The 27,196-nt window shown below is 41.9% G+C and overlaps 1 protein-coding gene across 8 annotated transcripts in view; it reads right to left on the bottom strand.

The window, feature by feature from the left end:
- TRERF1 (transcriptional regulating factor 1) overlaps positions 1 to 27,196 on the bottom strand; it is a 97,775-nt gene that overhangs the window by 49,346 nt on the left and 21,233 nt on the right. For 6 of the 8 annotated variants that reach the window (XM_063152123.1, XM_063152124.1, XM_063152119.1 and 3 more), the window contains one exon: positions 20,017 to 20,072. The gene's annotated coding sequence lies outside the window, so the exon portion shown is untranslated. Of the gene's footprint in view, positions 1 to 19,756; positions 19,835 to 20,016; positions 20,073 to 27,196 lie in introns of all 8 variants that reach the window. The other 2 variants (XM_063152120.1, XM_063152121.1) reach the window with 1 other exon arrangement.

Below are 27,196 nucleotides of genomic sequence, written 5' to 3'. Positions count from 1 at the left end.
CCCACCCCAACACCCCAAAAATCCCAACCACAGTTTTCCTTCAGGTAGAGAATTATAAAGAAGGATAATTTCAAACTATTTCAAGCGACAGTAAGACAGAAAGAGTTCACTGCATTCAAAACAAAATGAGCCTATGCAAAGATTTAGGATGTAACAAAAAAGGCTGGAGCAAGAGTGTCCTGAGGGTGGAAGAGCTATAGACTTGGTACATACAGCTCTAATATTTCTGACAAAATAAAATTTTCCAAGCCTAGTTTCTCCAACAGATAAACACTTCCATACTTTTCTCTTTGCTGTTAATGGGTACTTTTGGCTTGTTAACCTAAGTATGGATTCAAGTGCAATGGGAATTGCACTTGAAACAATATTTGAAAAAATCCTTCTATGCTACTAAGAAAATTGAGGTTTATTAGGGAGAGCATGCATGGAGATTTGAAAGCAGCAGAGAGACACAGAAAATGCATGAGAACAAAACAAACAGCTTTCCAAAACAGGGGTCAAGGGAGGGATGCCCTCAGCTCTAAAGCAGGATAGCAGTGTGTCATATACTCCTGAATGAACTGATAAACAGGAAGGCAACACCTTCTCTCCCCTCCCCATCAAAAATCTGAACAGCTAAATCCCACAGATGACAAAATGTACAGTTGTTCAAAACCAGAGAAGACTGGAAAGAATTCTAGATGAACCATGCAAGGCCAGACCAAGGGGCAAATTAAATCTACTGCAGATCAATAAAAAGCAAAGTGCATTTAAATGAAAAATGTGAAGCACTCAAAACTGATTGTTGGGTTTAACAGTTCTGGAGTAACTCAATATTTGAATCAAGCGTTTAGCAAATAAAGGAAACACACTGCTAGATACACAAGGATACAACTTAGAAATATCATTTTTTTTCCATTTTCAAGACGAAAGCATTCACATGATTATCTAAAGGATAAGACGTACAAGACTGTTGTGCCACAGCATAAATCAGAAGCGTGTTCTCCATCAGAGTGCTGTGTTCAGCTCTTATCATCTGATCTCTTCTTGAGATAGCAGATGTAGTAAAAGCCTCAGAAAATGGGGACAAGAATAATTTGGAACAAAGACATATTTCTGTAGAGAAGGAAATGGAGAAGCTTGAAGCAACCACACTAATGGGAAATGAATAAACTACTGAGGATGCAAAAAAAAAAAGGAATTGTGGTAAAGGCAACAGTGCTCTTATACACTCTTGTCAGGCAGAAGCAAAGGCATTTTTTTAAACAGCAATACATTTAGAGCTGCTAAAAGGAAACATATGTTTTTTTAGTTGGTTTGGTTCCGTGGCAGGGCTCTGTTGATCTAGTTTTATTTTGTTTATATTCAACATTCAACAATATTTTGCCACAAGCTACAACGAAGATCTCCGAAAGATTCAGAGAAAGACTAGAATTTTATGAAAACTAGTAATCTGCTTTATGTAGGGAAAAGATCAGAAATACCAATCTGTCCTCTGTATTTGTAGGAATTAAGATTTTTAAGGTACAGGACCAAGCTGACAGAAAATACACAGCATTTCCCCTTTGGGCCTTGAGCATAACCAGCTACCTTAGAACAAGGGACACGTTAAGAGTGTTGGAGACAGCCCTGGCAAGCAGCAGGCCAAGGACACCCACGCAGGTTGCAGAACTGGTCTATTAAGACACCCAATCCTCCGCAGAGTGGTATGTCCACACAGTAAGGCAGAGGAATCTGGGAGCAGGAAAACACGAGAAGCTTTCCTGCCACAAGGCTTTCATCCCAGGAATGCTACATGCAAGGTACTCCTGTGCTCTGCTCAGAAGTGGCCCTTGCAACGTTTGGAACAGAAACTGCTCTGATTTCTCACCACAGGGGACTGACACACTGAAGAGGCTGCTGGGTTGCACCAGGGCAGTGCCATCACAGTGGTCTGGCACCAACCACCTCCTTCAGCCCCCATCCCTCAGGCAGTGTTCAGGGAAGTGCCCATATATAAGGTATTTACAACAGGAGCAAGGTATTCTTGTCCTTAGTACTACTGTGTACACTCCTCACCAACTTATTCCTGAGTGTACGAGCCCTGTGCTATGCATGACAGCATGAGATTTTTTTTTTAATATCTAGAAACCACCCCAGAAGTAGGTTAGCCTGGCAGGCTTGCAGCACTTCATTTACATATGAGTCAATCCTTCTGCAAAACAAACATTAGTGATGCATTCCCCACTGTCCTTCTATTTATACTCACTATTTCACCTGCAGGCATCCCGAGTTAATTAAACAAATCAATCCCATTGAGATAATTGTGTCTCAAGCAAATTAACACAATTAGCCTTATAAAAAGAAAATCCAAGCCCTACTATACTTCTTCATATAAATCATGTGCTTGTTCCTCCAACTCTAGGTTTGTGGCTATCTAGGAATCGGCATTAAAATGAAAAGTATGACACACCAAACTGGCTGATGTGTGAGTGTTACAGCCAACAGCCGCTCTGTCTGCATCATTCACATCTCTGAAATCTGAGATGCCCATCAGAAATAAATGTTCTTAAAGAAGAAATAAGCAAGGAAGGATCTCAGTGCAGTGGACATTTCACAGCTTTTGAGACAGCCTCTGCTCCAAAACAGTACATTACCTTGACATTTACAACCAGGGCAAGATATGCAGTGAGCTGGTTAATTGGATGTATCAGGGGTTTGAGGCACTCTCCTTTCTTCTCTGGTCAGGTTTACAGAAACCCCTCTGGAGCAAAGCTGAAGTTCTACAAATGACATCTCAGTACCCACACTTTTTCAAATACCTGTGCCTCCAGCCCTGAAGTGTAACAAAACTGCCATGGCAGTTGAACAGACACCATCATTTTTGGCCACCTGCTGTGTTTTCAGGGAATTTTTTCCCCTGAGGCAATCTCAGAGTAATCCAGCACACCTCAGCCTCCCCAGTCACAGCCCATCCTCTATCCAAGACCTCGACCACCTTGCAGCAGTGTGGCCAAGGCAGGGGCTGGCATCCTTCACTACCACTCCTGGTGACAAAAGAGGCCACAACTTTTGGCTGAAAGCCAGAGATTTCTCCAAGGTAAGGCAGGAACACTGAGCAGAACTCTGTCAGAGTCTGCAAGGAAGAGCAATGAGAAGTGATGAGCAACCTCATGGAAAACTTAAGAGGTTAGTGTGCAAAACCACCACCTTGTGAGCTGAAGCACCTAACCAAGGCCACTCCTTCAAGAGGTGGTGAAACATCCTCACAGCACATTCACCATGCTCTGGACCAAGGCCTGGGAGGGTTTTGCTGCCTCTTTCAAGCAGTGAGGCTTGCTTGAACGCAGGAGACTCCTGCACTCCCAGATTTCCCAGCTGGTGAGAACTCCTGAGCAGAGGCAGGTGAGGGTGTGTGAGCACGCAGGAGAGGCAGAAAGCAAGATGCCAACAGAGCTCCCCAGTGATAACTGTGCTCTCCTGTGTCCCTGCAGATGATGCAGGGAGCCCAGCAGCTCCTCCCCTGTGCCTCCTGTGGCTGCTAAGCAACTGCAGCAGCGCACGGGGCCGGGCAGGCACCAGAGAGAACTTCTCCTTTTGAGGGGCTTACAAGAGTACATGAGCTGCAAAACCGGTCACTGGTACCGAGTTCCTGAGAGGAATTATGGGGCAAAGAGAAGAAAGGGAAGAGAAGTAAGTGATGGGGGGATGAGGAGAGGACAGCAGAGGACCAGGCTCGCACAGAAGGAGGGTATGCAGAAGATCATTTAATGGAAGACTTCCCATCCTTTTTGGAAGTTGAAAATACAGCATTCTTTTGGTTTTTTAAGCATCCCAAAACTAAAGGATTTTTCCCTCTTGGCAAATTTCTCATCCATGTGGCACTGTAACTAACAAATCACACTGGCTCAGCAGATGTGGGTAAGATGGTCGTGGAGCTGCTCCATTTGCAGTCACTCCAAACATGCTTCCACACCATGCTGACCATGCACAGCCATCCTCCCACTGGCCCAGGGCCCTGCTGCACATCTGCCCTGCACAGCTCCCAGCCTTGATCCCAGGCAGCTGCCCCTTCACTGAGATAGCCCAATCCAACTGTGCACCACAGAAAACCAGGTTACTGAAATGGGCTGCTGACAAAATGGCCTTTCCCTTGGGGAAAATTATTTTTCCAACTGGGATCTTTTCACTGGCTTGGTTCACCAGAGAGCTGCACAAGTCAGTTGGTCAGCACAGGCAATGCCAACCCCTTCAGCCACACACTGGTGATGAATCTCAAGTCCCCCAGTGTGGCAGCCCAGAAAAGCAAGGGAAAATGTTATTCCCAAAGTCAAATACTGGGCCAAACAGGTATTCATCCCACATTTCTTGTTTCACCATTCTGAACTGTACACTGCATTTAGCATTGTCATTACCCTCACAAACTACTAGCAAAACCAGAAAGTAATTCTTATTCTGAAAAAAGTAATAATTTTTCAAAATCAGTACTGTCTTACAAAATAAGTTCTCTTTAGGAAAGTTAGAAGAAGAAAACTTAATTTATGAGGTACAAAAGTCTTTCACTAACTCCATTTTGCAGAACACAAAAATCAGACTGTTTACTTATAAAGGTAGCTTCTAAATATAAAGTGAACTTAACACCATATCAACTCACAAGAAACAGTACAAACTTCTACATGCATATCTATCCATATATCATTTAGGAGTCAGAATAGATAACATACAGCAGGAATACAAAGGTACTCTACTACAGGACAGCCTGGGAAAAGGGATAGATATCTTACCATAAAGTGTATTTAGAAAACTAGTTCCATGACACAGAATCCACAGGCACAGATGTCCTGTTATAAAGAATTCATCATTTACAAATATGCTACAGAACATTCCATTTGCAATGAAGTACCATAAATAATTCACACATAATACGTGTCAGAAGTGAAGGCAGTGGCATTTTCTCCACCATCCTCAGGGAGCTTCCCATATTAAGTGAAACAGAGGTCTGCTGTAACATCACAAATGCAATGAGAACATTGGATTGTCATTAAAACACAAAACTTCTTTCTCCATCAAAGGCTTCTCCACCAACACAATATAGGATATATTAATATATCTTATATCTCCAGATAGTCTTCTATACAAGCATTGCTACTGGGTCAAGCAAGATGTGCAATTCCTTTGCTTTTAAATTGCATGCATGAATTTTATTTTCACCCCTGTGAATAATATGGAATTTCCACCTTGGGTCCACTGCCCAGGTGCTGCAGTGTTGCACAGCTCTACCCCATGTCCCTTACTCCAACCCAAAGCCCAAAGAGGCACATCCAGAGGCAGGCAGGCAACTCAGCTAGTGTTGACCTCCCTCTCCCTGTGGAACACATGGCAACACATGGCAATTGTAAAAAGTGTGCCAGGTGTTTGAAACAGAGGTGGAACCCCCTTCCTATCTGAAATTAGATTAACACAAATTTTATTTTATATGGATGAATAAAGAGTCACCAGGAAAAGAAAAATAATCTGTTGTTACTGATACGGAGTGAATCTGGAAAACCAGCCTCATGATGGAAGCTCTCTCTTGTGCAAATTGCTTTATTTCCCATAAGATCAAACACAAATTGAATAAAACCCTTGACAGTAAGTTCATCTTCCCCTCTATTCTGCTTGTCCCATTCTTTTCTCCAGCAGGACACCCGCATCCATGCAAAACTTGACTTATCTGACTCCTTTAATCTTCCTCAAAGAAACAAACCAAAAAACCCCACACCCTCAACTATTAAATAAAAAACCCCAAAGCCCCTCAAGATTCCCTGTAATCTAGCTACAGAAGCCACTCTCCACATGGATGGGTGGGCAGGACTTAAATTTTGTTTTCTCCCTTCTGAGTCACAAATCAAAGATCCAGTAGATTTGCCAAAGAGAGGAAAGAAACAGCAAACCAAGAAAACCTTACCATCCTAGAAGTGACACTGGATGGTGTGGAAAACAGAAGAGACCACTGCAATCACCAGTCTGACCTTGCAGCCAAGGTGTGCCACAGACCTACATGCAGATACATGGCTGGCTATAAACATACACACAGCACTGCTCTCCCTTGCTAAAAACACGTCATCTAATTCCCAGGCAAGTGACTAGGAATCCATCATGTCCAAAGGGAGCTGTTTTAGCGAATTATTTATTCTGTTTAATTATTTGTGTGTTACAAGTACCCCAGATTCTTCTGGTTTCAACTTTCAGCTATTCAATCTCATTACACCTCCTCCTACTAAACTGAGGAGTTTTGTACTTTTTTTCCTCTATAGATATTTGCAAAATACAACTCATCCACTTCACTTGACGCAAGCATGCAAAGCTTTTTATTTAGAAAAGAAAAGTCTAACAGTAAAACAGGTTTTCCAACTGTAATCAATCTCTCAGCTTTCTGCAGGCACGTAAGAATTGGACTCTGTATTCCAGTAATGATCCTGTGCCATCACACACTGGTAAAACATTATATACTCCTAGAAGACACGCTTGGCTTTTGCATCCAAGAAACATATCCAGTCTTTCAGCAGAGCTGCAAGGCCTCTGTGTCTTGTAAGCTCCTGCCCACCACCCCAGTTCCCTTCCAATGTAAACACTCTCCTGAATGCAGCAAGCCCTACCCTCTGCAGAATGTACGGAGCTGGACTGGCCTGTGCTAACATTCAGACTGCTCAAATAAGCCCACACCACAAGGAAATTGACTCCCTGTGTGACAGAGGGCATATTTGCTGTATCCCTGATTTTTGGTGGCATTTTCAAATTTAGAAAGAAATAGCTTTGTTTAGTGTAATTACCAGTACCAGGCTCTTACTTCTCCCTTTCCTTTCCAAGTAATCACATTGCCTCATCACCCGTTCATACTCACTGCACTAATTGTCTATTTGCAGCATATTTGTGGACATACATAAATGTTATGGAAGTCCCAGCATAAAGTCTGTTCTTCTCTGCAGAAAAGCACTGAACAGCACTGGGTGCATATTTGATGTCCTCTCAAGCAACAGTACACAACTGTCCAGCATAGTGTTGTGTGCTGATCCATTCTGAGCATTGGATGCAGCTTTTTTAGATGTGACCTCCACTTTCCCCCTACAAAAAAACTTAACAAGTCAAAACATATCCTGGTTAAGTCAGTGCAGGATTGCAGTTTGTTGTTTTGCTGTTGTTTTGGTGTTTGGTTGGGTTTTTTTTCTTTATGTAGTATTTAATAAAGCATCAGCAACATGAACATTAGGGTTATTGGTTTACTTAATATTATGATGTTCCATTAGACAAGGCATAATACAATTGTAGGCTGGAAATTAACTATGGAAACATGTTGATATGGTTATATGAAGTCATGAAACTTTTTCAAATGCAGAAGCACTGCTTCTACAATACAGTTTAAACAAGTTAACTTATTTCAACTGTATATGCATAATAAACTTTTGCTCTATGCTGTCATATCAGATACTCATTCTTCCAAAACAAAAATATTTGTTTTGGTTTTTTAAATACAATAAGGCATTTAATGACTATAAAAAAATCCCTGTGGTTGAACTTGACTCAGAACATAGTGCTGCTTCTGCTTTCAGCCCAAAAAAGAGAATTCTTATCACCATTATTAAACAGCAGTAATATTTATAGACAAAATAGCAATTCAGTTGTACTACTTTTGCTTTTTTAGAGTAAGAGCACTTTATCTTTTAGACAAATGGCACCAGCATTGCAGTGATGTGCTGGAAAAGCAGCATGAAGGGGAGCACTGAACCCATCATGACAGCAGACTCAGAGGTGGTGAGCTCAGCTGATGCTACAGTGTGTATGAGAGGATTCCCTTTAAAAGAAGGATCTAGATGCCAGACCAAAGTGCTCAGTGCTGTTTTTCCTGTATGGATTTATTCCTAGAACTGGAATACAATGTAGACCTAAAGGTGTTCTCCCAGGCTAAACTTTAATAGGGCTTTAACTTTTTAACAAAGGTCAAAGAAATTTCAACACAACTCCTCAGGTTACTGTTGCCTAAGTAAAACCTATGCAACCCTTTGATGAACCCTAGCCCAACAGCAGAATTAATTACCAGAATTAATTACTAGCCACAAAGCCTTCCCTAGGATTTTAGAACATATCTACCACAGCTCATTTAAAAATGAATGTTTCATGTGCCATACCTAACAAAGGATGGCCAACTTGTCCATCAGGAGAACACACCCTGACCATCACGTAGTTGCTCCTAAATAATCAAGCTGAGGACTCACTTCTCTGAATAAGTGGGTTTGGGGCTTTTTTTAGTGTTTTGGCCTCCATCACAAAGTTAAAGCTATTTCCTCATTTCTGAGCATGCAGTATCCAAGCAAGGGAGAGGCAGAACTTTCACTTCTCACCTGCTCACAGAAAGGTCACACCTCACTGTTAACAACCCAACTGAAACACAGCAAGAGGCTCAGCCATCTGAGACAATGGGAACCCTTCCCATTCTCTGTGAGCTGCTTTCAAGCAAACCACACCATTTTTGTAAGCCCACATCAAGCCTGTGGCAGACACCTGGAGCATGGGCAGGACACAGACACTGAAGCTGGGGACAGGGCTGCAATGATCCCCCCACTATGGAGATTCCCTTCATCTCAGTGACACCAAGCAGCATGGATAAAGGCATTGCTGTAATTCTGGAATAAATTCTTCCCTGTGAGGGTGCTGAGGCACTGGCACAGGTTGCCCAGAGAAGCTGTGGATGCCCCATCCCTGGAAGTGTTCAAGGCCAGGATGAGCCTTGGATGGAGCTCTGAGCAGCCTGGTCTAGTGGGAGGTGTCCACGCCCATGGCAGGGAGGTTGCAACGAGATGATCCCTAAGGTCCAACTCAAAACATTCTGTGATTCCATGAAAGCACAATCATTCTGTGGAAATGCTGCCAATTGTTATTCTGCAGGATCGGCCTTCTTTCAGCTTTTGAACTATTATCCCAACACCAAAGTAGGCTGAAAGACTACTTCTTGCAACTTCATATTTCTACCACAGGCTCCAGCCAGTCACTTTTCTTTTGTGGCTGCATGTATTTCCTATTTAAGAAAAGGACTGCAGCAGTTCCTGGTTTGCCACATCTTCAAAGAGAGAGTTTGCGCAGCAGCTTCCTCTGCCCCGCACTACTCCGCACTGGTGAACACCCTCTTCCCTCCCAGCCTGCTCAGAAATATGCTCAGCCACCTACAAAGCCAATTGGCAGACACAAGGTAACAAAATGAAGGATTTCCAAGCCACATCCATGATGACAGCCCAAAGGACTTTTTGCTCCAAACCTAGGTTTCAATCCTCCCTTCTCCATCTGCACTTTCTATCTCTTTCAAAATAATGAGCAAACATTTCTCCAGCTTCACAAATCTGGCACATTTCACCTTCCTTGTCATTTAAGAGATACTATTAATACCAAATAGTTTGTGTGTAAGAACACTGTGCACTTTTGTAAAGCTTTATTCAAAGCATCCTCTGATCTTCCACTGAAAGCAGTAATTTAGTACTTTCACAGAACTTCTGAGGCTTCTATTATAAATTGTCTCACACAGGTGGAAACTCTGAGGCTATAGTGACTTGCTGTTGGGCTAACCACCAGAAATCCTCATGTCCTGCTTCCCAAAAATCTGTATTTCATCATTTCTGGACAACCTTTGATCCAGTGCTTCCTGCCCTGCATCCAACTTCAGATCATCGTTCCTTTCTCTACTGCCACACCTATGTAAGTGTCTGGCAGAGGTTCCTAGATATTTTCTTCCCCCAAAGATTTCCCAAAATTAAGTAATTAAATGATTAAGGAAAAAGTTCATCACCTGCTAAGAAAACTATTTATACAAACCACATTTCTACCTACAACAATCTGTATAGTTGTGTTTCTATGTCCCAGGCACACTGTCTGAACACGAAAAGCTCATGTTCAGCCTAACTGAACCTTCCAATTAACCCCTTCCAAATGAAAAGAATACTCTCAGGACCTGGTCTTTAAAGATTATTTCCCTGGATCAGCAAGAGACTGCTAGACAGTATCAGGTAAGTCTCAATTTGTTTCAAACAGAAGAAAAGTAACACAGAAGACCTATCTCTCACCTTCAACTATTCCTGAGGTGCTATTCTACAATTAAATAAAAGTGTATTTCTTTAAGAAAGAAGAAAATATACCATATATAAAAGAGGACAAGCAATCAGAAATAGAGTAACACTTTAGCATTACATCAGCAGCTAAAAACATAAGGAAATAATTTAAAATTTAATCAGTAGAGACACCAAAGCCATGCATGGAAAAAAGGCAGCCTATGCAATGTGAATTTGTCTTGCATGACAGACAGCACAGGATCTCCAAACTGTATGTGACTCACTAGTCCCTAAAGAGTATTGCTTGCTTTGATTCTTGCACCAGGATCCATCAACATCTGGCCATACACTCATCTTTCTTGTTTTAATAAAAGCACTTCAATAATGTAAGAGAAAACCTTGTGTTAACCAGTATCACCTATGGCTTTGCTGAACAGAGGCCATTGCTACTTCCACTCAAACCTCATGTAATACAAAGTCTCAGCAGAAACCAATGTCAGAACTCCAGACCATCCATCCTCCAGATGATCCTCAGCTACTGATCCTGCTGAAGGCTACATTAAACAAGAGTTTTCACCTCCTTTTGTGTGTTAAATAATCAGAGCTACAAATAATTTCAAGACTCATTCTTCATCAGGGTTATTGAGAGCATGCCATCTTACTCCTTTCATTCCCTCACACCACATCTGAAAACTGGAGAAGCAAGAACACACCCTCATCTGGCTCTGACCCTCAAAGCAGAACTGAGGAACAGCAGCTGCTCCCTGAGTCAGTGACACATGGAGCACACATGTAACAATTGCTAGAGATCACACAGACATCCCTGGAGAGTTCTCCAACAATCTCTCCTGGAAGAAATGCCAAGTTTTCTAGGCAGCATGGGCCATCCAAAAGATCATAGAAGGAAAAAGTTACACAGTAAGTTGCACAGGTATATATCCCAGGCATGTTTTTCAATCAGTAAAAGCTTGTTGGATATCCTACAAAAAAAGTTCTTCTTCCACTGAGCTTTGTTAGTGGGACTGATGGTGTAACTAATTCAACTTCAGAGAATACTTTGAATGAAGACTTCCTCATCTATCTCTCTTAAGGCTACTAAAGGGGATGATTTTTTAAGCTGCAAGTCGGGAGAAGAAAGCAGAGAGAAAATGACAGAGATAATTTGTTCTTCCAAGCTGTCTACTCAAGAAATCCTGAGGAAGTTTAAGTGGTACACAATCAGGTTTACTCATTTTGCTGTCTTTTAACAGCACAGACAGGTAAGGGCCAGAGTGTGCAGACTTCTCCTTTGCAGAAGAAATAGCATGCCATCATTAAGAGTAACACCCAGCAATGCACAGGATCAAAGTGACAACACTAGCATATATTAGAGGTAAAATTCATCTGCAACAGAGCAAACAGAGCATTCCCTGACCAGCAGAAGATGGCTTTGGTACCATCACTCAAATCCCCACAGCCTTCCCACACTGCCCCAAGGCCACTGAGTCACTCCACAGCGGGATGCCCAAAATGAGGCTGTGTACAGCACCTCTATGGAAGTAAATGCCTTGACCTTTTTAATCTCCACGAGGTGTGTTCAAATACTACAGTCACAGGCAACTGTTGAAATAAATCATGAAAGCAGTATACTGTTAAGGCTCACCATTTGAAAGCAAAAGGCCAATAAAGTACAAAAGCAATGAGCCTACTTTCCTCCTGATAAAATGGAGGAGGAAAAACAGACCCAACCCTGCTGGCACACATTGCAGTCAAATTCCTTTTGACAATTTATGAACTTTTTTTCTTTCTCCTGTTTAACAAAATTACTTCAGCAGTATAAAAGTTGGCAGCATAGCTATCTCACAAGAAAGTTGCTCCATTCCTTATTGGTAAGCAGTGCACACACTCACACAAAACCCCACACCCACAGGAAATTGAGAGCTATTCATTTAGTTTTAGCCAAGTCTTTGTGAGACTGTACCTTTTGACTATTAGCTGATGGTAAACGTGCAACTGTCTGGTACTTAATCTCATATAAAAACTAGACAAAAAACCCTATCAATATTAAATTTAACCTTCAAAAAAGAACACAAGTGGTATGAATGCAATTGTCTGGAAAAATGCTACTTAGCAAAAACAAAACAACTACTCCCCCACATACATGCAATATTTAAAAGAAAGAATTCAAAGCTGTAATTATGTTCACACAAACCTAAACTGCAGAGTACAAGAAGTTCAATGATACAAAATCCTGTGTTATTTGTAATGACACCATGTACCTCTTCTTGTATTTTTTTCTTGGTATTTTGGGGGCCTGATGGGATGCTGTCCATTGCCATTACCAGGGATCAGAAGGAAAATATAAAACCAATTCTTGTCATCTGTACAGAACATGAAACCTGGAGCAATGGGAAGCTAAACACTAGTAAGGTTACTTTGTGGTAAAGTATACTTTTAGCTAGGTATAGTTTGTCAGAGCAGCAGCTGGTTTTAATACAGCCATGACACAAAATGACAAACTTCTAGGAATTAAAAAAAAATAATTAAGAACTTCAAGAGATACCCTTGGGGAACTGCACTTGGGAAGGCAGCAATCCTGTAAAAAATGACTGGGGGTTACAGCAGACACCATCTAGACACTAAATTTCCTGCACAAATCTGCAGCTAAGCAAGGAAGCGTAACCTCTGGATGGAGAAAAGCATTTTTTTGTATAAGGCAAGGCAGGGAGGGAGAGCGTTATCTAAAAAACAGTAACAACAAGGGCAACATGCATTTCTGGTCTATTCACTTTGGAAAAGAAAATACCACAAGAACAGTGAAAGATTCAGAGAATACATCTTATATAAAGAGTTTAAACAGTCTGCATATTTGGCTTATCCAAGAGGATAATGGTTATCAGTGACTTACCAACAAAATGGCTAAATGTCTCTACCAAAATTTACTCAGAAGATAAAGAACACATTAGCCAAAGCTAGGCCCCCAAAAGAAGCTTCTGGTCAGATGAAATGGTTTTCAAGAATTCAGAATTAATCTTCTCAGCCTGACTGTACATAATTACAGTTGATTGATATGATGCGTAGTATGCTCAGAAACTCATTGACAGCAAGCTTGCTAAATGCAGTTTCTCCAAGAAGCACTTTCTATCTTATCCAGCTGACTAAAATCTTGTGCAATTCCTTTGGCATTTACATCCTTCCCACTGCAGCAGTGCTCTCCATTCACAAGCACAGACCTCTGCATTCAGTTAATCCCAACAAGTACGGCTCCTGGAGCACAACTCTTCAGAAGCACCTGCTGCTCCCTACACGCCCTTAGAATATTCAAATTAAGGTTCATTTGTCTTCAAAGTGCTCCAAGGCCTCAGTTCAGGGTATTCAAGGCTTTTGCCAGAGCTCCAGGACAGACAGAAATCTACTGTTCTGCTGCTCTACCTGATGTTAATGGGTGCTGGGGATTCAAATTTTTGTGTGGATAAACAAGGCACGTGAAGTGATTTCGGCAGGTTTGAGAAACAAAGTTTATGATATCCATCTGTGTCTCTCTCCACTTTTTAACTGATAGCAACTTGTATTCAACAAAAGTACTATGCATTATACTATACATCCAGGTACTATATTACATCTCTCCGTGGATAAAGAGAAACAAAAATGGGATGGGCCTCCTACTGTCATTTACAGTCAGAAAAGGACATCTCTGTAAGGTAACACCAGAAGTTATGCACTCACTAAAAAATCACTGAGTGAGATGTTCATGATTTACTCTAGCAGGACAGGACGAACAGACACCAGATGCTCATTTTGGGGACAGAAGCCTTTGAATGTACTTCAGAGACTCTGTTTTCTAAAACTAAAGCCCATTCCTTGGGCTTTATGAAGTCCATAAGTCACCAGGGCCCTGGCTACTGTCTGAGCACCATCAGGGCCACCAGAGAGTCAACAGAGTCCCACCCTGTGTGCTTGGCTGCCTGGGCTGCAGAAAGGCACCCAGCAGGAGCACTGGGAGCTGCCTGCTCCTTAAACCCCAGTGGGTGGAAAAGGGAGAACTCTCAGCCCCTTCAACACATCCTCTCTTCCACCTGGAGCAGAAGTTACCACCTGCAGCTGGAGGTCACTCATGAACCCAGACAACACATTTTTTGTGTTAGATTAACAGCAAACCAGCCTTTGGTGTTCTCTAAGCTCTGTCTGGGTACCTTAACTATTATCTTCCTGTCATTTAAATATCTGGGTGGTGGTTAAGTTAAATCTAATTGCATATGTGAATTTTGCAATTCTTCACTCAGCCACTCCCCCAAATATTATTTTTAGACTTGTTTATTTTATATATTTTTTAAAAGCCAGCAAGTTACTAGCATGTCTGAAGTTGGCAGCCAACTCTGAGCTTGGAAACTGCACAACCTTCACACGGAATGGGTTTCAGAGAAAAAAGCAGAACATTTCTGTATCTCACTAAACCAGTAGCAAACCCTTAACCTCACTGCTAGGAGCCTCAACTGAAATTTTCCTTTTAACTCTATCTGGCACCCTGTCTTTAATTCAGGAAAGGTTTGATATGAATAATGGACACTCAAGAGGGAGATGCAGAGATAAAGGAAAAGAGGAAGAGAGGGGCCAAGATTCAAAAGACTGGTAGTGGTGGTTGGCACTTTGGTCATCTTCCTGGAGCCAGGCTTAACAAAAGCAGAGAAGGTTCTCCATACCAAGGGCAAGAATACATGGCAGGACTTTGGCACCTGAAGAACCATAATTAATCACTTCAACAGTAAGTATCATCCTCTTTTTACTGAAAGGGGAGCTGACTCAAAGACAACCAAGGGAGTTGCCCAAAACCACACCACCAGTCATTAGCAGAGCTGCAGTTGGAAGTTTCTGGCTGGCAGAGCTATTTTCAATCACTGAAGTTGGCAGCCAGTCCCAGCTGCAGAGCTGGTGCCCTGTGTGTCACCAGGGGAGGGTCACCAGGGGAGGGTCACCTGCTCCCACTCTCCATCTCCCAGCTCCATCACACCACCAACACCAAGGAAGGATGAAATGAGGGCGTGTCCAGCCAGGGTGGTGGGCTCCGGGGTTAGCACCAGCACTGATGCTCCCATCACCCCACAGTCCTGCTGGAGTGAGTGCCCACCCTGAAGGGACAACTGCAGCCCCCAGGAGCTGCCCTGGCACCGCTCTGTAGCCCAGAGCACCTGGGTCAGGAAAATAACCCTAGGGAGAAGTGTAAGCCAGTGGTTCTGGCCAGGTTGAGCACCCTGCCCTGGCTCACTGGCTGGAGTGAAAGACAGGCAACAAGCACCCCAGAGACCACACACCTCACCTACCCCTCCCCTTTGTGCTCACACACTCCAAGGGGAACTCCAGATCAGTTCACTTCTCAAGCAGAAGCTGAAATGGCTCTTTCCACCTCATCCCTATAGCTTTAATGTGCATTTTACAGTACTGATTTCAGTTTCTTTTAATTGCTTAGTCAAGACTGCAAAGTTACTTATTTCTTAGAGAGCCAGCTCACAAGGATTTTCCAAAGCCAAAGGTAGTCCTTTCTGTAAGGGTAGCTGGAAAAAGTATTAAATAGGTTAATTTTCTTTCTTAATTTTTACAGAAGCAACACAATTCTTGTAAAAAGCAGTTTGGGAAACCCAGTGTGACAGAGATGTGGAGGGGGAAGTGAGTACCCTACACTTACACTAAAAGCAGAACCACAGAAATCTGCTTTTTGTAGCATAATTAGTCTTAATTCATATATAAAATTACATCTAGGTCTCTGGTATATTAGCTGTACTCCCCTCATTTCTATCTTCTGCCTGATACCTGCCTATACTGAGCTCTCCAGACATTCCTTCCTTGATCCTTTGAAGCTGACAGTTATCTACAAATTCAGGCACTGAAGTAATTTATTCTTTTAGAAGTGTTAAGCATTTAAAACTTGCAACATCAGATTGTGCAAATATTCAAATTTTCTGGAAGAAAAAGAAAAGAAAAAAGCATTTACCTTGATGTCTACATTTATGTATATATTCTCCCCCTACACACTCTTATCTAGAGGCTTTTCCTCATGCATGAGATTTCCCATTTTTCTCCTTGTGCTTTCCAGGTACTTTCCACATATTGTGACATAACAGCTAAGTAGCACAAGAAAAGAAACTCAAATTACCTGTTACCATTTTATTCAAATTACCTTTCTTACTGAGAAATTTTTCTTCTGTAGAGACAAAAGTATTCACTGGCAATGTCAAAGGAAATTATTAAAATTCATCTAGCAGTGATGCAAGAGCTTTGTGCTGACCTCCACTAACACAAGAAGAAACCACAATTTACCAGTTTAGACAGAAATAATTCCTGGACTTTGCCTCTATTTGGTCTCATCAAAATCAAGCATTACTCCCAGTAAACAAGACAAACATACCCAAAATGGAAAAAAAAAACAAAAAAAAAAAAACAAAAACAAAACAACAAAACCCACACAAACACTTCAACGAGTTACTGTGGTTCTGCATGTGTAAAATCGAGGGTTTCACTGCCAAGACTTGTTAGAAAAGAACAACCAGAAAATGTTTGCAAAACAGATTACTATTATGAAGGGCATTAACAGCTATTAATAATAGAATATACATCAACCTACTGCTTTTTAGATAGTCAATATTAATTGGCAACCTAATTTGGAACTGTTAAGAGACCTTGCAGACACCATTTGTCAGGTCTAAGCTAACAGTGGGTGAAAATAGGCCTGATAACAGTTACTTCCTTGTCATTTCCTTTCACAAGTGACACAATGCTGTTTCAGCTATCAAAGTAATTTTTATCTCGTAAGTGTAACTCTGAAAATAGATGAGGCCTTATAGAATGATTTTATATTTATGATCTGAGCTATTGAGCAGACTTCATGAGAAACTGGACTTGCAATTCACAAGGGCTCCGGATTGCTCAGAAGGAAGCAAGATAAAGGCACAGGGAAATATGGGGGAAGGAAAAGAAAATATTGGGTGAGAGGTCTGGCACCTATAACATCATTGCAAGCTTGCCAAGTCTCATAATTTCATCACAAGGCTTCAAGAATATCAAAAGAGCTATTATTCATTTTTTTAATTCTACCCTGTCATGTAATCAGGAGAAGAGATGCCAAAAGCCAGCCATTACAAGGAAGTCACCATGGCTAGCATTAAAACAAAATTATTTCTGCACAGAGTGGACCATCTATTGTTGCTTTAAATGGTATCTAAACGCCTTTAATTGCAATGGCAGCATGAAACGTAGGAGTGCATCAGACTGGCTTGTCCTGAAGAAGAAACAGAAGGGAATGGGTCAGGAAATATCCATGAAAACTAAGCAACTAAGGAAAAACATTGATAGGAAGCACAGTCAAGACATGAAGTCATGTTTGGGGCAGAATCCAGATGACTGTATGGAAGGAAGAAAACCTAAATGTAAATGAGGAGAGGGAATGCAGAAAGGAAGCAGGAGGTTAAAAAAATGAAATAAATGAAGTAACACTGATGACATCTTTAGTAGCTAGGGATGGTTCAAAGAATGAGTGACACCTGCAGCCTTGAGAAGGAACATGACCAGGACAGACACTTCTTGGAAGACAGGAGGACCAGGAGTGGGACAGTAGCATTTCTCCAGCCCAGGCTGCTGGGGAAAGGATAAATAAAGGCCTCTTGGAGAAAGGAGAGCAAAATACACCCATTCCTAGCTCAGAATTGAATTTTACACTGAGAAGGTATCACACAAAATGAGGACAGAATATTTCCTTTTAAAGGTGAAAGATGACAGCCAGTGGAAAGTGCTACTTCTTCAGCATCACAGAATCTCATTTTAATGCCAGGCCAGTTGCTGGGCTCTACCTCACAGTTTGCACATGCCCAGGGCTGGCAATAAAGCTGTGGTGAAAGGAGGTGTCATGGAGGTGTCATGGCCTCAAGTTGAAGAGATTTCGAGAAACAGACCCTCCTCAGTGGTTGTTTTACAAGCCAAGGGGAGAGTGAACTTGCACTGGGAGAGACAGTACAATAGCAATCAGCTGCTGTGCTACAAGAGCTGCCCATGCTACAGCACAAAGATTTGTCAATATTTACTCCACAGAAGAGAGCAGTACACAAAATTACACCGTGTAATATATGTACACTATAAAATACATATATAATACATGAGAATAATGTCTTCAGGAAAAACCAGCAGCTGAATGACTGAATTGTTGTCTCACCAAATTGTCCTGTCCCCATTGCTGACGCACACCCAAGTCCCCCGCATTGCTTTGACGCTGGACAAACAGACTTCTCAGTGAACTGAATCTGAACAAAGCAGCCTGAACACGAGCACTTCTACCTGTCCCATCCTAGCTGAGTTTCTTTTCAACAAGAGCACACACACACACGGGTGGCAGTGCCACAGCGGGCACCGCTCAGCCTCCAGCCACCGCAGCGCCGCTGGCACCGCGCGGCAGGGGTGGTGCACAGGGGTGCCAGGGCAGTTGGGCTGGGAACTCTAAGAGGTCTCCTGAAAACAATTTTAATTACCCATTCTTGGAGGATAGAAGGACTGGTTGGAACACGTGCAAGCGAAGCAGCTTGTTTACATAACAAATGAGGTATGCGAGGTGCTTTGTGTAACAGTGCTGCACACTGCAAGCTCTCCCACCTGGAGAGCTGGGTTTACCAACTATACACACACAAGACCACCTTCGTGTACAGAGTAAGCCTTACATAAAATATTCATAACAAGATCCAACAGTGCCATGAAAGAGGGTGGTTTGAATGGACAAAATGTCTAATACTTGCAAAAAAAAAAGAAAAAACAGGCAGCCACCAAGTCTTTGATTCTTGCATATACACAGTGCCAAGAGTCATTCGAAGTTTTCAGTTCTTGCTTGAGCAGTCACCCTCCAAAAATAAATCCAACCTCCTTGAAAAACAAAACTTATATGAAAAAAGAACAACAACAAAAAAAAAAAAAAAAAAAAAAACAAAAAACCCAAACAAACAAAAAAAAAACAAACAAAAAAAACCTCAAGAGCGTCTACAAGAGCTAAATGTCTGAATCCAAGGAATAAGTCATTTAGCCCTGATCCTCATACAATGGCATCATGCATTTAGCTGTTTCCATGACATTTTCCAACCAAAAGCCAAAAAGAACAATAGGGATTTTTGAAGCCTGTAAATTGTACAGAACTCAGGAAGAAGGGGGAGACAAAAATGAAACAAACAAGTGATAGAGCAGGATAGCTGCAGCGTGGATTGTACACTGAAAGACAGTGACAATCTCTAGGTAATACTACTTTTGTGCTTGGCTCTTTGTTGTTTGAATATGGTTCTCCCAACACCTAAGAGTTTTACAGGCATCTACTCCTCTCTAACAGTGGAAACCTCTGAAGTAGAATCCATAAGGAAAAAAGTATCCACCTAAACACTACCTTTTAAAAATGCTATGAGAAGATAAATTTTAAAAGATCAGCAAACTTGCAGCTTCCTTCAGCACATTAGGGACAGCAAATATTAATTTCAAACTCAAATCTAGAGCATTTCTACACATATATACTCTTGTTCTAATAAAAACCAGTCCAAATTTGAGAATACCGCAACAAGAAAAACAAGTTTTAAGGTGTAGAACTTAAAACAGCTCAAAGATCTTTTGAACTTTTGAATATCTTGGGGTGGGGATGTGGGGGGAGGCAATATCTCAAAACGAAAGAAAAATTTCTCTACATCCTCTGTTACTTGAAAAAAAAAAAAGCTCTAAAATAATAGCGTGACTACCTTGCTAACCCCTGTGCCCCGCTTTTTGTCTTCTGGTCTTTGTACATGAGCTCACCAGAGGAAAGAACTGGTCACAAGCTGTAGAGAACAGAGATGGTTTCTGCTCAGAAGCTTAGAGGCTTAGAGATTTAACTTCAAAATAATTAGCACAATTATTTGCATGGTTCTGCCAGAGAAAAAAAAAATTATCCTCAATCCAAAAAACCATCAAGTGTGACACCTTTGTGTAGGAACATGTTTATCTTACCCTCTTCTCTTACCTTATCAGACACATCTCCTCGTCCTATTCAAAATACAGCAAGTCATGAAATTCCATCTGCAACAAAAGGAAAAGCCCATTAATACCTCCTGATAACCTTACAACAGAAGTCTAATAAAAAGTTCAAGAAAAAAAAAAAAAGTTAAAATTCTCCTGCCATTCCAGTATAATCTACACCCCAGGCAAGTCGCCCTCCCATCTGTGGCAATTTGGGAAGCACGGATAATAAAGGTATTAAAGATGTTGTAACATGTCCTGTAAGAAACACGCTCTTCCTCCTTTGGCAGGGCTAACAGAGGTGGCCAAAGCATCCAAGTTGTCCTGCAGAGTCATAAGTAAGTCTGCAGCATCCTCTCATTAAATTAAATGAGTATCAAATTACATAATGTGAACAGTTGTAAAATGAGACCAACGGTAATGGCTAGAAATAATCCCAGCGGTGTTATACATCGTGGAGACAATTTTCCATCAGACTATCAAACCTGGGTAGTAAGCAGGACTTTTTATCTCCAGGCCAAGAAACTGTCAGCATGCAGCCTCTCTTAAATAACAGTAAAACATGCAAGAAATGGATGGAACAAAACTCTCACGGTCAAGTTTAAATGATGCCTACCCCAAACAAGTACGTTTAATTTCCTAACTCCTTTACAGACCAACCTTTCAAAGCAACCAAGGTGTTTTTATAATATAAGTAAACATGACATAGTCTGGCATACTTGGGGTCAGATGAAAGAATACCACACACCTAACCCAGAAATTTGCAACCTTAAAATTGTCAATAAAATTTACAGTCTGGATAGACTCAGGCTTGAACAAACACCGTGCCATGGCACTATGAAGAAGAGACGACATGACCTGTAATCCAGCCAGTCCATGACTCACTAGGGCAGAAGAGAGACCTCCCATCTGGCAATCTGAAAAAATCTAAGGGTTTGCCTAGAGTGAGAAGTGAGAATCAAGGACCTAAAAAACCAAACAAACCAATCCCTTCACGCTCTTTTAGCCCCTCCAGTGTCCTGCCCACGAAGTCCAGAAACCTGTTAGTCCAGTGCCAGAGTGGAAAAGGTCTGAAATATGCAATGGTCAAATGGCACACAAGAGAATACTATTAAAAAACCAAACAGACAATGCTTAGTTTTTCAATCCAGTTATCTGGGGGAAGATACAGTGGGAATTAAAGCATTTGAAGCAAAGAGCTTTCATGTTTGCCTACCTCTTCTCTTATGATGCTACTAAAGGTATCCCTGTGCCTAAAGTAAAAAAGTGAAAAAATAGGTGCGTCCTCACTTGTTTTTTTTTCAACACCAAGTAGCTGCAGCCATGATGTCAACAGACCCCAGAAGGAACCCACAGGGGCTCAGTGCCACAGAGAGGTGACATCCTTCACCACACTGCACTGCCATTTCCCCACCAGCAAAATGGGGATGGCAGCATGTGGTCCCCAGCCAGCATCCAAATTGCCAGCTCTGGGGCGCTTCCTTTTTCCCCTAAGTGCTAAAAAATAAACCTTTCATCCTGTAAATACCATTTTCTCAGATTATACTGATAATCATTAATTTTTTTGGCATTACCAGAATAATATGACAACTCATGACACCACTATGGGGTTTATTTTTTTAAAAGAAAAATTTGTTTGGTTATTTCTTGGGGTTTTTTTTCCTTAGAAGAAGATATCTTCTGTGCACGTTACAGAAAGATTGAACAAAGAGAGCCACTGACCAAGAGCCCACTTCAGTATCCCTACCCTCCTATTCCCCTGCCAACCCAGTAAAATTCCTCAGAGCACAACCTCTTCCTGGCTATTTTCAGAGCAACTGTAGCAATCATACAAGAACAATGGGGAAGTTTGTTTTACTCAAAGAGTAAATGTTTTGCAGCTTCCAATGTAAATATTTTAATTAATGGATTTTTTTTAACTCTCTACTGCCTTACTTGTGTTCACATTCACACAGAGCCGCCAGGGCAGAAGCAGCACTCAACTGCTGTAATACAGGGGAGAAGAGAATACAGCATAGAAACATGAGATGCTGACTTCAGAAAAAGCACCTTCATAACCAAATCAAAATTCAGGGGGCATTTGCTGGGGGAGACTTGTTATAAGAATTTAAGAGAAGCAAGTCTGCTCTTGCTCTGTGTCCAGCCAAGGGCCCATAGTGGTTCCCACTGAGATTGTGGGGCTATTTTCATAGGCAGCTTGTAGAAAACCACAACCCAATGTATTTCTGAAACAACATTATGCCCAATGACCAGACCACAAGGAAAAAGTGACTTATCCTTTTGTGTCAAACATCAATATGGTGGCTTTTAACCACTCATCACTGAGCATCCACTTCACAGAAATGCTCAAATCTCCTCTTAATAATCCATAAAGCAAGTGTTGCAGACTGTCAGCAGGATGGGACTCAGATTCACTCTCTCTAGGCCAGACTGTTTTGGTACTACAGAAAGTGGCTGCACTGAGATGCCAAGCCATCCTGCACATGCTCCCCTGATGGTTTCTGGATCCAGGAGAACCCCAGCTACAGGCAGCTCTTTCTCTTTCAACAGTGCCTCTCACCTAAGAAACTCTCCTCCTCCTCTGTCCCCAGATACCAGGATAAAGTTTGGATGCACTATCAGCAGATGGCTGGCATTCAAGATTTTTTTAAAGTTTCTTTTTCAAATGAAGTAGGACACAGATGGTGACGTTCCTGCTTTCCCAAAGCCTGGAACATGAACATAGACCTGTCTGAGCTGGGGAGCTCAAACCCATAGTACGTTTCTGGAGAGCTGCACAAATTACTGCACGGACCAGTTTAGCCTAAAGCAGTCCCACACGTGGCAGCATTTCCCTTCCCTGCTTTTATCTGAATGGGAGGTTTTGTTGTTCTTGACTGACCTCACCACACTTGATGCCTGTTAGCAACATCCTTTCAGAAGTTTAAACAAGCTCTTCAGAAATTCCCTGCCACTGTAAGTAACAGACAGGCATACCCCAGGTAAAATCCTCACTGTACCTTTCAAAAAATTACCACAACTGTACTCTTCCACCACCTCCTGTCCACACTGGCAGATCCATCACCTCCAAGCCAGTGGCAGTGGCACTTGGCTCATCACATCCCACCAGGCAGTGGCTAGCACTGGAAATGATGGGAAATGGCCTACTGCCCTCTCTCCTGCAGGAACTACTAACTGAGGAAGGAGCAAGACCTCCCAACTCCATTTCATCAAGGACAAACTTTCCACAGTGCTAAATTAGCAATGCTGACTTATCAACCACTCCCCATTGAGGATGGGGAGCAGCAGGAGAAGGAATATCTGGCTCTTACTTAAGAGAGACCCCCCAATTTGGCAGCAGCAGGACAACGAGGCCACTGCTGTTCCTGCAGAGGCAGGCTGGTGTCGTGCAGAAGGAAGCAGGAGCAAGCAGGTACACCACTCCTCACATGTGCACCCACCACAGTACCTGACTCCTAGGCAGGGCAAATGGGCACCAAAGGACAATGGCACAGAGAGCTCCCCTTGCAGCAGCATCATTCAGAAAGATGTGTTTGCAAAACCCTTCCTTGTCCCTCACAATGCCACAATGTGAAAGTAAAACTCCTCATCTTACATTTGAATGTAATATATTTGCTATGTACTGATACTATAGACGTTTATAAAGTATCAACTTCAGCTTCTACATCAGAAAAAACTTCCCTTAAAAAAAACCCAGGAATAAACAAAACCCTCCCATAATGTCTTTCCCCATATTCCCCATCAGATTTTCTGGCTATACATGCAACATTAAAACAGAGAGTAAAGATCAAAGAAGAAAGTTTCTCTGCTTGGAAAGGACTTCTCAAAGTGTGTCTAAACACAGTTTTCATGGAAGACCCAAGTGAGGAGGCAGACTTTCCATGAAGCCCTCAATGTGCACAGACTCTGGAAAAGGAGATCTCCGAGAAAGTGAGCAACTTAGGCTTATGCCAGTCCTTCCATCTTCCTCTCTGACCTCTTCTAGGGAAACACTGCATCTGACTTCCTCATATGCCTATTTAATCAGGATTGTGAAACTTGCACAACCTTACCGGTGTCTCTGTGGTCTTCCCATCAGGGCAGTGAGTAGAAACACACCCCAAAGGAGCAGAACATTCATAAGTCTCCCATGCCCACGGGATGGAAAAGCGAGTGGGGAGAGAACAGATGAATGTTAATCTTTCCTCCTTGCCGCCAGCAGCAGTCTGTACTCTCCCACGCAGACAAGAGGGAGGCTGTACAATTTGTTGAGGCCAAACTGTCTGGAAAAATGCAAGGAGAGAAAACTGATGGCAAATTCTCTTCTCTATCTCTTCATGTACTGTAGGGAAAGTGAAAGTCAGTCTCAGAGTTGCTGATAGAACATGAGACCACAGGGTCTTTAAGGGGCTGCTTTTATGCAAACCGCAGCGTTGGGCTATGCAGGACTATCAGTTCAACATATTCACTGCCTGAAATATTCTGCTCACACACAGCTTGCACTCTGACTTCTTATGGGAAATACTTTCATTGGCAGAAATGTCTGATCATAAGAACACAAAAAGGACCTGACATCACTCCATTATGGATGTTAATTCACAAATGTAGGACTTTACTCTAGCCTACATGACTCCAAATATCTACTTCCTAACCACCAGCAGGTAGCCAGTAAGCATATGAAATACTGAGCTTGGAGCAGTTGCCACCACAGACACTTCTTTAACTGATCTGTGCCTCAAAGGTGGCTGTCAGCACACAGGGCTGTACATGTGCCAAACGAGAGCATGGGGGAGAAGCTCCAAGCAGGAAACAGAAGCTTGTCTTAGATTAGCACAGCTCACTCAAGTGTAGTGCTATGCTCAGATTTGGTTTTGATTTGCAAACCTTGCTGTCATTGGCTAAGAGAATGTTTCAAATTTGGTTAAAAAAGGCAAAAAACAAAACCCAGAAAGCTGAAACAAACACACAAATGAAATTTGCCTGGCAGCAGTAAGTACCTATAAAACGATGCAAGATACAGGTTTCTCAAACGCTGTTTTACTGCTTGCTTCTCCATCTCCCCTTCCAGCTGAAGGCAGCATCTTGGATGGGCACCTCCCAGGTCTCCAGCAAAACATATTCAAAAGCAGAGAGAGCAAAAGGAGAGTCTCTCTGCTGCAGCAGTTTGAGACATCATCAGTCACCTCTGATCTTTATTGAGAATCCTTCCTCACCATCCCCAAATCCATACTACAAATGTGTTGCCTGTTGAGATATCTTAGAAATAAGCCAAGCCCAAGACAAACTTGGCTCCAAGGAAATTTCGAATGGTACTCTGTTGAGCTGGTGGCATGTTTCCAGTTCTCACTGGTAATTCCAGAATTTAAGAGTCCTGGAGTCACCATACTGCCTGAAGACAGTAGATCCTACCCTCAAACACACGTGCCAGCATTGCAGACGTGGTTTTGATGAATACCTGTCCAGCAGGAACCACTCCAGAAAAAGCACTTGCTTACTCTAGCTCACAATAATCACAGTAGCCGAGACATAATACAACCAGTATCTTGATCAAGGGCAAGGGGAAATTTCTTTGGTAATCTAGAGAAGGAATCTGAACCTTAAAGGGAAAATTTAAGCAAAGAACGAGGGGGAAAAAACCCACTATTTAATGTTAGCATTTATTAATGTTTAGCCTTTAACTGTGGATAAACAGAGAAGAATCTCTCTGCTTGTGCACATATTTAAAAGACTGTTTACACATCAAGTCGAAAAGGATGTCCTTATTTTATAAATAATTTGATCTGATGACTACATCAGAAAAAAGTGCAACTTAAGGCAACATACAGAGGCAAAATACTTGGCTATTAATGTCTAAACACAGGCGAGGGGGACAAAGACTAAACATCAGAGTCACTAAAACTCAGCAAATGGTTTATAGTTGAAGCTAAGTGCCTAACATAGTGCACATTCAAAATACACTGAACTGTGACTCTCCTTAAACATATGAAGCTGTGCTTGCCAGTAGGTCATTTAGGTATTCAATATGAGAGTCTCCTAAAAGCAAACACTTCCTCTGCTCCTCATACCTGACCACAAAAGCCATCCAGCAATGCCTTACTCCTCCTGTGGGGCAGGCACAACACCTCAGCACACTTGTGGAGCCACAGGGTCAGGTAACAGCACTGGGAGCAGCTGAAACTTCTCTCCCACAGAAATTAGGAGAAAAGGTCCCCAAAAGATTTACTGTCTGACCTCAAAGCCTGTGGCTTTGTTTTCCTTTGTCACATGCTCCTGCATGTGCATATAGATGTAGTTACATGTGTGTGCACCTTGCTTAAGATCAATCACTCTGCATGTCAGTTCAGTGGGGGAAACAATGCACACAAGGAACTCTGTATTACCCTAGGAAGAAATGCTATTTCTAGGTAAAATTTCCTCTTCAGTTTAGCTGAATGCACAAACTTGGTTTCCAAGTTTTTTTCTCAACTGAGAACCTGTTATCAGCCTTGTAAGAATATTATCAGCAGTCTCCAAAGAGGATCGAAGTATTTGCTACCCCAAAATTTTTATAGACTTCCTAAACTGAAAAAATGGGGTTTTTTTATGTTCTCTATTTACTGCTGCAAGCTGTAATGCCAGGTCATACTCTACATAAATTGCCTCTTACTTTAAGCTCAAAGCATGCCCTTGTACAATCAAGAGGCCTGCATGCAGAAGAAAGGAAAAGAGGATTAAATAAAAAAGGCAGCACACATGTAATTTTGGTAGAGCTAAATTTTCTACTGATACTGTATATAGATATCTGATATTCACTATCAGTAAGGAGTATCTCACAATGAAGTAAAAATCTGTGATTTTAAGAAAAACTACATTTCTGACCAAGGAGCAATGAGGACTGCAAGCATTTAACTTGAAATCAGCAACCACACGTGGTAAGAAAGGCCTGCCAGGATGTGATCCTTAATTATGACTTCATCCTGCACAGCTCCCTTGAAAAAGGATCAGCTGAGACATCTTGCCCAAAGCAGCTTCTACAGAGCACAGCTCAACCAAAGAGAAGACCAGGGTGCCAAAAATAATAATAAAAGAAATTTTCCCCACAAGTAATGAGGTATCCCTTATAATTCAACCCTATAAAACCAGATTTGTCAAGTTCTAAATTAGGTTGCAGCAATATTTCATTGCACCATAAATCTTCCTACCACCCTAGTAAAGATGCCTAATAA

This window comes from Melospiza melodia, chromosome 3 (assembly GCF_035770615.1).
Source record: "Melospiza melodia melodia isolate bMelMel2 chromosome 3, bMelMel2.pri, whole genome shotgun sequence".
Lineage (NCBI taxonomy): Eukaryota > Metazoa > Chordata > Aves > Passeriformes > Passerellidae > Melospiza > Melospiza melodia.
The sequence above is the reverse complement of the archived record's forward strand: the minus strand, read 5'-3'. Positions and strand labels throughout refer to the sequence as shown.